The sequence below is a fragment of the Ictidomys tridecemlineatus genome, chromosome 3, assembly GCF_052094955.1.
Source record: "Ictidomys tridecemlineatus isolate mIctTri1 chromosome 3, mIctTri1.hap1, whole genome shotgun sequence".
NCBI classification, from domain to species: domain Eukaryota; kingdom Metazoa; phylum Chordata; class Mammalia; order Rodentia; family Sciuridae; genus Ictidomys; species Ictidomys tridecemlineatus.
The window spans coordinates 6,969,203-6,977,978 of NC_135479.1; the positions used below are offsets into that span (position 1 = coordinate 6,969,203).

General features: G+C 57.8%; 1 long non-coding RNA gene across 1 annotated transcript; it reads right to left on the bottom strand.

The window, feature by feature from the left end:
* Positions 1-411: 411 nt before the first annotated feature.
* LOC120884028 (uncharacterized) lies at positions 412-8,118 on the bottom strand. Its single transcript, XR_005726195.2, has 2 exons — positions 6,903-8,118; positions 412-5,159 (listed from the first exon to the last, which is right to left on the bottom strand). It is a non-coding gene; the product is annotated as an uncharacterized LOC120884028 (long non-coding RNA).
* Between the last annotated feature and the right edge of the window lie 658 nt (positions 8,119-8,776).

Genomic DNA, 8,776 nt, shown 5'->3' on the forward strand with positions numbered 1-8,776 from the left:
GTAGAAATGGGGGGCCACCCTCAAAATCAAAACCACGAGCTCTTCCTGATGGACAGGCAGGCCAAGCCACGCAGGAGCTCCCCTCCCTGGAGAAGAGTGGTCCAGCCCCCCACCCCTTGCGGGGGATGTCTTCTGGAGTCTGCAGGGGAGGGCACAGGATGACGGTGGAACGGGGTTGGGGGGCGATCCCTGTCCAGCCCAGGGCCCGAGCGCACATGTCCTTAATCTTGGCCTTGCAGCCCTGGCGCAGCCCCCTCCCTGGACGACTGTCCTCGCCCTCCTCCTCCCTCCTGCCTCCCCAAGCCCAGATCCGCCTGGAGGCCTGAGTGGCGACCATATGTTTAAGATGCTTGATTGCCAGGGCTGTGAGCCAGAAGGGCTGTTTGGGAAAGGTACTCAGTCACAGCAGTGTTTGTATACACAAGGGCCGGTGTCTTTTTATTATGCATAATTATACGCTTCTTAATGTACCGGCTTCGAGAGCCATTTTTCCTTCCTCGGGTGAAGTCACCGCATGGGCGGGGTGCCTCTGTCTGCGGCGGCCGGGGGCTGGGGGCTGGGAGCACGGCTCTGCAGTCCTTGACTCCGGCGCTGAGCCCCAGCACCCGGGGTCGGCCTGATAGATGGAGGAGCGTGGGAGCGCTCTCGAAGTGAGGAGCTAATTCTTCCGAGGGGACCCGGGAGCCGGCAGGCAGCAGTGCCGACGTGGAGATGTTGCAGATCATAACGCCGAGACCCGTCTCTCTCCCTCCCTCTCTCTCTTTGTCTTTAAGCTGCAGCCTCAAATTCGCTCTCCTACCTTCATCGTGGAAGGAAAATGTGAGCTTCCCCCTGCAACGAGTTGGCACCCAGTGACTCGCCTCTTCTCTCTAAATTTCACAAACTTGACTCACCAATTCTGGTTTGATGATTTCTAAGCTGCCTCGCCCCCCCACCCCCCAAGGTTTTAATTATGGCAATTAGGAGGATCACGGTAATAAAAGCCCCTTGTATTCTATAGCATAGATGAGGAGGCCTCCAGGGTTGGGTGACCTGGGTTCTCATTCAGACTCTGCCATGTATTAGCTGTGTGACCGTGAGCTTGTTACTTAACCTTTCTGGACAAAATGGGAATGATATTAGTTCCCAGACCATGTGAAACCCCTGGAACAGCGTTTGTAAGTGCTTTTTATCAATTATGCCTGCTCCTGTGGTTGCAATTCTTTTCTTGTTTGTTTTGTTTTATGGGTGCTGGGAGTTGAATCCAGGGCCTTGTACATGCTAGGCAAGTGCTCTACCACTGAGCCCCTGTGCTTACAATTCTAATAGAGCCCGGGTTCTACGAGGGCAGGAGAGTGTGGGGTCCCACACGCGGCTTCCTCCCCGATGCCCAGGCTCTGCCTGAATGCAGCTGACACCCTCCGTATGGTTGCTGAAATGAGGGTTGAATGGGTTTGGAATCGGGGTGGGTCTTTCATGGACCAACCATGAATCCAGGCAATTATCGGACCTCTGAGCTTCATCAGCCATAAAGTGCAGAAGTAATAGACTCGCCCCACAGGCCTGGGACGAGGAGATTAATTGAGAGACACTGAGATCAAGACGTAAAATGTTTAGTGGGCTCTCTCTGTCAGTTCATGTCCGGTTTTATTAGTGGCTTATAGTCCAGTGCATAGTGGCGTACTGTTGGAAAGTGTGTGTGTGTGTGTGTGTGTGTGTGTGAGTGTGTGCGTGTGTCCTACCACCTGCACAGTCCTCAGATCAACCTGGCAGACCGCTGACCAGTCCCATGTCACAGGTAGAAGAGCAGGTTTTGGAAAGGCCCAGGGATTTCCTGGTGCCTGCAGGGCCGCCCATGCAGAGGTCAGAGCAAATGGCTCTGTGTCCCTTGTAGACCTCGTCACTTTCATTTCAGTGCTGGTGCATGATCCTTTGAGGGTGTCCCCAGACTTTTTAAGTGTTGGAGAGGCTGGGGCTCTGGGCTGTGTGGATCCTCTCTCCCCACCTTCCTCAAGTCTGCTTCCTCCAGGAAGCCCCCCTGGACCACAGGGGTAAGAGTCCAAGGGCACCATCAGCACTCTCATGAGAAGCCCCCTTTTTCCTGGGGGCTCCACCCCAGTGATGGAGGGACCTGGGGACATGGAGGAGACAGATTACCGGGTCCACATGACCTAGAGCGAACCTGGGAGAAGCAGGCAGCCGCCGAGTTGGGCCACTGGGGTCCGGAGGTAGCCAGGGGTCTTGGGTGTGCCCGTGTCCTGCATTGATGATTTGAGGGTCCTGTGACCTGTATCGACCCTGTCTGAACCTCCAAAATATCTTCGGCGTTTTTTTCTCCCTGAAACATGACCGATCTTTTGATCCCTCCGACGACGGGTACTTTGCAAGGTGTGTGGGGCAGCTGCCGCCCCAGGGCTCCTCTCCATGGTGCAGGGACAGGTCAGGCTCTGGGCTCCCCTGGTCCCCGGCTGGAGGTGGGGGATGCAGCCCGGGGATTGCCGGCGAGGAAGCGTCCTTGGTAATGAGAGATTCACCAGCTGAAGGGCACCCTCCCCTCCTGGATGCGATGAGTCCCCGAGCACTTTTCTCACCAGCGTTTGTTCAGGGACGTGGGGGGGGGGGCGGGCACCACTTCTCTCTCCTTCCCACCACCAGCTCCCGCCACCCCTGAGATTTAGAGCCAGGAGGGCATCTTCCTCTCGCGTCCATTACTTTAGCGCCTGAGTTACGGAGCCATCACCCCTGGAAGAGTTCTTCAGCTGACCTCGAGACCCGAGGCCCAGCAGAGAGCGCTTTCCTCTCCTCCCGGGAACCGCCCACCGGACCCCATCCATGTAGCTCCTTTCTGGGCTGGTGCTGCCTCTCCCAGCTCCACACCCTCTCTGGGATTTACTTTCCCAGTCTGTAAAGTAAGATGGTTGAAACAGACGCTTTGGAAAGCCCCTCGGGTGTGTGATCTCTTTCCTGCACCCCCAACCCCGCCAGAATAGAGTTAAGAGGCTGTGTCACCTCCCCAGGACTCTGTGCCTCCTCTGGTTCACCTCCCCAAACCTGACCCCTGTCCTCAGCCAGGTCAGCAGCTCTCAGGAGAGGATGGGGGGCGGGGACTGGCACAGTCACCAGCAGGACATGGGCTGAGAGTCTCCGTGAACAAGGTGCATTAGGAATTGATTCCCCTGCTGTTTACCCTGCACCCTCTCTGGCGCGGGGAAGAAGCCTTTGCATCAGGATTAGTCCTGGAGTGACACGGCAATTGCCACATGTTTATTATTACGGGCGTCCAACACCCTTCACAACAACGTGAGTCCCTACTGCCTTGCCCTGGCTTTTATTTGGAGCCTCTCTCTCTCTCTCTCTCTCTCTCTCTCTGTCTCCCTCCCTCCCTCCAGACAACTAGAGTCTCGGAGGCAGATTGGTTCTTCTCTCGTTGCAAGTTCGGGGCTCTGGGGAGGTCTCAGGAGTGGCCACAGTGGCCTTGGCCAGCAGTCTGGTCTCTTGGGAAAGCTGCCTCTGTCCACTCTCTCTCCTGGGAGGTGGACGGGAGCAGCAGAGGGCCTTCTAAGGGCCGGGAAAGGGACACCTGCTCAGGCATTGGTCTCTGAGTGATGAAGCCGGCCAGGGTGGGGGCAGGGAGAACAGGTGACTCTGATAAGGACGAAACAAAATGAATGTGTTTTCAGAGTCCCCCAGGCCCCCGCGGGATTCTGCGGATTGTAATCCTATTTGGTAAATAGACGGAGCTGCTTTTTGGAACCCATTGGCGGTGCCAAGCTTGCTGTTCGCTCTCTCTGTGTGCAACCAGCAAAGTAGGAAGGAGACCTGCTTCTCTGACCCAGTGTGAGGATGAGGTCCGTGAGGCCCGATGCACTGGTCCGGGTCCCAGAGGCCTGTTTGGACAGGTCAGTGCCCATCCAGTGGTCAGTTTGTGCAATGCAGAATTAGACTCCACAGGCCGACTGGGATGGGGTGAAGCAGGCAGGTAGCTCCTCTGAATCCCTGCTGAGTCCTGGCTTTTCTGTCCAAAAGTGTGCGAAAGTGGTTTTGGGCAGAGGCCACCCACAATCATTGCATCTACAGCAACGCATCTTGTACTGGGGCCCTATGACCCCCAGTGAGTGTGTGGGGGGTGGCCATTACCTGGAATCAGCAGAGCTGCTGGATAATTTCAGCAGGGTGGAGCCTGGCCAGATGTGGGTCTCAGACAGCTCTGGTGGCCACCTAGAGGTGGGGTGGGTGGCCAAGATGCAGGAGGAAACATGCCCCTGCAGGGACCCAGCTCAGAGAGATGGTGGCACCGTGGCTGGGGTGCTGGTGGGGCGATAGGGCACCCACCAGGGAGGCGAGGCAGGGAGGAGCCAGTCTGACGAGCGGAACTCGGGATGTTCTGAGTTTGAGGTCCCTGGAACTGAGCTGAACGGTCCAGGCCAAGTCTGTCCTTGTGAGCACACAATCGTGATGATTGGGTGACATATTTATTAAGGTCCGTTGAACAGCAGGTTTGACGTGGTGAACCTGAACTTTAGCTCGATGAGGTTGGTTTTCTGAAAAGGGAGTCAGGCAGCGCAGCAGCAGAGGCATCCCTTGACCCCTGCCAAGCAGTTCCAGGGACCAGGTGGGGCAGGAGTGTGGTCACCTGGGGGCAGGTGGGCTGGGTCTCCTGGTCTGATTCTTAGGGCGTTCCTAGACCTTTGCAGCCTCCTGTCCTTCATAGATGGAGCTTGGGAAAGCAAGGTCAAAAAGTCACTGATGGTTAGGGACATCAGCTGGCTGGAGTGTGGGGACCATCAGGACTAATGGTGAGGCACCGTGAACTGTTATAGTTGGATGGTAAGTGTCTCCCTCAGGCCATGTGTGACAGGCATGGTCGCCAGGGTGGTGATATTGGAGGTGTGGGTCTTTAAAAGGTGGGGCCTGGCGGGAGGTCTTTAGGTTGTTGGGGGGAGCTGGCCCCTCCTCCTCCTCCCTTTGCCCTCTGCCCTCCACACTTCCTGTCTCCCTGTGCTTCCCTGCCACAGGCCTGAAGTGGAGGGGCCCCTCGTCTGGCCCCGCAACCTCTGAAACTGAGCCCATGGAGCCCTTTTCTCTCAGCAGCTCCCCTCTCAGGTATCACTTCCATTCTGCAAAACTCCAGAATCTTCTCTGAGCTTGTTTGACGACCATGAAATCAGTGTAATCAGCAGCTGGAATGAGAGAATCCAGCGTTAGGGCTCCAGCGAGACCCCAGGGACCCCAGGGCTGTGGGGACAGCCGGCCACGTCTGGTCTGTGAGCTTTCCTGTGCCCTGCCCCTGCGAGGAGGGCCCCAGGGGAGGGAGCCTAATTCCCTGAAGGTCATTTCCTGAAATCCAATTCACCCCGGGGCCAGTATTTGAAATGGTCCCTTGGCTGGATTTACTCGCTGCCTTGACTCTTCAGTTTTGTCGATGGCTTCCGCTTTGTCTTCCTGACGGCATTTTAAGACATTGACCTAGAGCCCGGGAGAGGTTCCTGAGGTTGTGGGGCCCCGAGGCTCACTCAGGCCATCTCACCGAATCCAGTTTATGGGTAAACGGGACCTGGAGCCACAGACTGTCAGGCCTCAGGATAGCACAGGAAGAGGGACACAGCGGCACCGTGGGGCTGGGATGAGGACGTGGAGCTGGGGTGGGGACGTCCAGGGGCTGGCTCTGGGAGCCAGGAGTCCTACCACGTTGTGTTCAGGAAGTTTCTGTCCCCACAGGCAAATAGGGACACACATCTACGCAGCTCAACAAGACACTGCTGGGGCTGGGTGCCACGAGGACAGGGGCCCCACCTCCCCTGCCTGGCACCCAGCAGGTGCTTCAGGGTGTTGGAGAAGGGGTGCAAAGCAGGGGGTCTGTGCCTGGACCCAGGAGCTGTTGCAGCCATTTGCATGTCACAGGGAGGGAGGAGGCCGGCACTGGCCTGGGATGCATGCCCAGCGATGTAGCCTCAGGGCCTCGCCCTGCCTCAGCGTGCTTTCCTCCTCTCCATTTCCTTCTCCCTCCACAATGGCCCCCAAAGAAAAGAAGGGGCAGCCCCCCGGGAAGCAGGAACCTCCAGAGCAGAGAGGGAGTGGCACGGGCATGAGCGGTGGAGGGGTGAGGGGGCACACTTTCAGCCCAGTGTGCTTTGTTGGTGCTCTCCCTGCACCAGGCACCCCAGTAAGCATTGTGCAAAGGAAGTACTGCTATTCTCCCCATTTTACAGATAAGAGAATGAAGCCCAGAGTGGGGATGTGACTTGCCCAAAGCCACACAGCTAAGCAGGGGAGTTGGGTTTGAACATGTTCGTCTCACCCCAAGTTCCTGCTCCACACCTGCTATTTTATTCTCCGGCTCAGAGACAAGGTGTTTCTCTTCATCTTCTTCACAATGGGACCCGGGATAGGAGAAGGGGAGATGTTAACTGCTAGTATCCCCCTTAAAACTCATTAGGGAAATACATAGCCGTGTCCTCTCTCTCCCTAAATGGACTGTCCCCTGATGACAGGTGCCACTGGGTTGCTTGGAGGTGGGAGCAGCCTCTGCTAATTGCTAGGTACATCTCTTGTCTGCCCCCTCTCCTTCCCTCCCTGAGCCTGGCCCTCTTAGGGTTCAGCCTTATTCTTCTGAACATGAAACGGGCCGCCTCCTCTCCCGGGCCTCCCCAGCTCTCCAAGGTTAGTTGATTGGGAGCTGCGAGGCCACGGGGGTTCCAGGGCAACGTGCCCACATTCTTCAGCAAAACTTCTTTGCCTCCCAGGCAGGGGACAGGGCAGATAGCCACAGTCACCATGGAGGCTCCCGGTCCTCCCAGACAATCCCAAGACCCCCCTCACCCCGCCTTGTTGCCTGGGCACACCCAGGGTGCTTCGGGAAAGTGTCAAGAGTGGGCCCCACCCCACACAGGTCCCCACCCCCGGGGCATCAGGAGCCGGCTTACCCCTTAGGAAGCTGGCACCTCGGAGCCTGGTGCCTCCCTCCCCACCAGTCTCCTTGCAACTGGAAATCATTTCCGGCGGGAGCAGCCGCCGGGCCGTGGTGTCGTTGCCTCGTGACTGGGACAAAGGGGAATGTAGGACATGGCGCTCCTGGCTGCTGCTCTTCAATTGAGAACCGCGCCAGCCAGAAAACTCTCGCTAATGGCCTTCTCCCAGCCTCCTTCTAGATAATGATAAATAATGTGTATTTTTAGTTTGGAATTGAATTCCATCTCTCCATTGCTGGTGTGTTTCAGGTGTTCCCCCCCCCTCCCTTGGGGTCTGAAAACTAGACATTTGTGCTCTTACCGTGCGCATTTATTCTCTGCCAGAAATTGACATGTGGACTCATTAATTCCTACCCACTTGTTCTCACCCCCCAAACACTCACCTGGCTGGTCCAGGAAGGGAGCTGTATCCAAGAAGGCTTTTCTGAAGGCGTCCTTCAGACAGAGGGACAGATGTGTCCCGGGGGAGAGGGGCCGGCCTCTATCCGTGATCTTGAGCATGGCCCTGGGCCCCACCCCTCGGGTTTGTGACTCACCAGGTCTGGGGCAGACCACAGGACACGGCCTTTCCAACAGACTCCCAGGTGATGCTGACGCAGCGGTCTAGGGACCACACTTTGAGAACCATTGGCTTAGATCTTTCCTGATCAAAGTGTGGTCCGAGAGCGAGCAGCCGCATCACTGGGCAGCTGTCAGAGACAGACACTCTGGGGTCCCACCACGGTGGAATCAAAATTTGCATTTCAACACGGTCCCCGGCTGATCTGAATGACAGTTTGAGAAACACTGGCGTAAACCATTCCTCAAAGCCCCCTTGGCCAGCCTATGGCCTCAGCCTTGGCTGTGGAATCACTTGGGAGGCTTTGAAAATACCCATAAGGATGCGCCCCAGGCCAATCAAGGCAGAACTCCTGGAGTGGGCCCAAGTGACACCACGCGCAGAATCACGGTTCTCAGCCGAGGGACGGGTCAGAAGCGCGTGACAGGCGGGTGGTGGCCAGGAGAGGGATCTGGAAAGCAGGCGCTCTGAGAAGCCATGCTGGGGGAGCTGAGACAGTGCGAGGCTGTGGGAGGCAGAAGTCTTCTCTCTTCCCTCTCCTCCGGCCTCTCCCGGGCTGGTCTGAGAGGGCCCATCACTGTGCCTAGGGCTGGGGAGGAGGCTGACCACCGGGGAAGGACCCTTCCTCTCCTCTCAGTTCTGACCCCCTTGCAGAGCAGCCCAGAGAGCTGGGTGGGTGAAAAGACCTCAGTGCAGGGCCTGGATCCTGGGCAGGGCAGCGCTGGGGCCCACAGGTGGCCAGGCAGGCCCAGGCCCTCTTCTGTCCAGCGTGGGCGGGGTGCTCTAGTGGGGAAGAGATGAGCAGTGCCTCAGGAGCCTCGTGCACTGCTCCCTGCGTGGGACCCGAGGGGAAGAAAAGGGCCAGGGAGCAAGGAAAGGGGTCCTGGAGCGTTACGTGTGGAAGGCAGCCCCTGGGCAGGGGCGGGAGAGGGCGAGGAGGCCGGGAGCTGAGCAGCAGGAGGGCGCTGTGGCCGGGCACCCCTTCACCCCTCCTGGACTGAGGTCGACTGTCCTTTCTTGCTGTTTTGCATGGAGGAACCCACTCTGTGGGGGAGGAGAGGAGTGGCTTCCCGGCCCACCTGGTGCCACAGACCTCGGGGGCAGAGGAGGTCTCACGGGCTCATGTGCAAGGGACACGTGCAGCCTGGGGTGGAGACGGGGGTTCAGGCCACCAGTTGTGCCACAGATCTGGTCTTCAGGAAAGTGACAAAGTCCTGGCTCCCGGCTCCCACCTGCCTGGATGGAAGGCAGCCAGTGGGGTGTGCGAATA